The following is a 2,254-nucleotide window of genomic DNA, read 5'->3' on the forward strand; positions in this document are numbered from 1 at the left end:
TCTTTTTCATTGCTTCACTTCCCCAAAAAATTGAATAAAATATTAAAACAAAGTCATACACACCTCAAAATGATATCAATAAAAACGACAGATCATCCTGCAAAAAAATGGATCCCACCCAGCTCTGTAGGTGTAACTATGAAAAAGTTATGGGGGTCTGAATATGGCAATAAAAAGAAAAAGAATTCTAATTCGTATCATTGAGGGACACAGGCTTGACCGTGGGTATAGCTGCTGCCACTAGGAGGCGACACTAAGCACAAGTGTGAGCTCCTCCCTCCAGCTATACCCTTCCCACAGAGGTTCCTAAATCCTCTGCATCCCGAAAGCCTTCGGGTCACCACAGCCGCCCACGACAAGTCCCCTCTGTTTCCTGTGTAGCAGCCCTTGCCAAGGGGCTGCACACCGAAGGTGGTGACCTGGCTGGAACCAGGGGGGCAGAACGCGCCGGACAGGCAAGTATTCCTGGCTCCAATCCCTCTCCCCCTTCTCAGGTTACTTGCTGTGGATGGCCTCCACGAAGCCTTGTCTCCCCAGGCAGGAAAAAGGCTAACAGCTGTGTGGGGGTGGGGGGTGAAAGGTAGCCCTCTGTGCCTGCCAAACTTCTTTCTGTCACCCCTTCCCCCTGAGCCGTGCGACTGCACGTCCCCACCTGTTTCTCGCAGAGTTATGTTATTCTCCTCCGCTGGGGCCGCTTGTAAGTTGAGGCCACAGCTTCTACTGCGGCCTACTTCTGATCCACTCGCCGCGGGTACTTCTCACCCGGCCAACACCTCCGCTTGGCCGGGGCTCCTTGCGGCTGCACCTCTACATGGGGGATGGGGCGAAGAGACCTCCAGTTGGTGCGCCAGCGCTTCTTTTAATTATCGCGGGTTTGCCGACTCCATTAGGGGGGCGGGGCATGAGTTCTCCCCGCTTCCCCACTCCTTCATCTAGCTTCCTGGCGCGAATTCTTCATACTTGTTCTCTGACTCTGCCCATCTCTCGCTCAGGAGGACCTCTGCGGACTCTTGCACCAGGTTTTTTCCGGACAGGCTGCAGTAAGGAACACAGACCGGGTAATCTCTTTCCCCCCTTCCTACAGGGTCTAACTTTAGCCCTTCTACCTTTCACTACAGGTACTCACTATGTCCAAAGCCAGCGGTCACTTCCATGTGACATTTTGTATGTGCTTGTTGCTCAAAATTCACATCCGGTCAGTTGGATCCCATCTGCTCCACTTGCTCTGCTCCACCGCCAAGTGGCTCTGACCCTGCACGCTGTACCCCCTTACCAGCCTCCGTTAAATCTTTTGGGACCTTAATCTGGTGCTCGGCTCTCTCCAGTCCTCTCCATTTGAGCCTTTAAAGCAGGAAATGTCCCTTTGCTTCCTGTCCTACAAGGTGGTCTTTTTGGTCGCTGTCACTTCCATCCGTAGGGTGTCAGAACTAGTGGCTCTTTCCTGTCGGTTGGTCGCCAAGGTAGTCCTTCGCCCTGTCCAGTCCTTCCTTCCAAAGGTTGTGTCGGCATTCCAACTCAATGAAGAAATCATTTTCCCTTCCTTTTGTCCTGCCCTTTCTCATCCTTGTGAGCAGTCACTCCACACTCTGGATTTGGTTCGGGCCGTTCGGGTCTATCTGCCTCAGACGTCCTCTTTCCGACGGACGGATTCGCTATTTGTCATTTCAGAGGGACCGAGATGAGGGTCCAAAGTTTCAATTTCCCGATGAATTTGTTTGGCCATTGTGGAAGCGTACCGCATCAGTGACGGGGCTCCACCCTTCCAGGTTTACTGCTCATTCTGCTCGGGCAGTGAGGGCCTCTTGGGCAGTACATTATGGGGCTTCGGGCCTTCAGGTGTGCAGGGCGGCTACCTAGTCGTCTTTGCACACCTTTTCCTCTTCTGACGCTTCTCTGGGGTATACAATTTTTTGCAGAAGGCGGTTCTCTGGCCGGAGGACTTCGTTTATGGCCCACCCCTGGGACTGCTCTGTAACGTCCCACGGTCAAGCCTGCATCCCCCAATGATATGGATAAGAAAACAAAATTTTTGTACTTGCCGTAAAATAGTTTTTTCTTCCGTTCATTTGGGGACACAACTACCACCAATTCTCTCTGGTTGCGGGCCTCGTTGTGGCCTGCGTGATTCTGGGTTTGTACGTTGTTTGGTTTTCCTGTTTTTTCCTTTTGCTTCTCCTACTGCTTTTGCACAAACTGTTTTAGCTTAGTCCCTGTGGGAAGGGTATTGCTGGAGGGAGGAGCTCACACTTTTGTG

The sequence above is a fragment of the Bufo gargarizans genome, unplaced genomic scaffold (genome assembly GCF_014858855.1).
Source record: "Bufo gargarizans isolate SCDJY-AF-19 unplaced genomic scaffold, ASM1485885v1 original_scaffold_1260_pilon, whole genome shotgun sequence".
Lineage (NCBI taxonomy): Eukaryota > Metazoa > Chordata > Amphibia > Anura > Bufonidae > Bufo > Bufo gargarizans.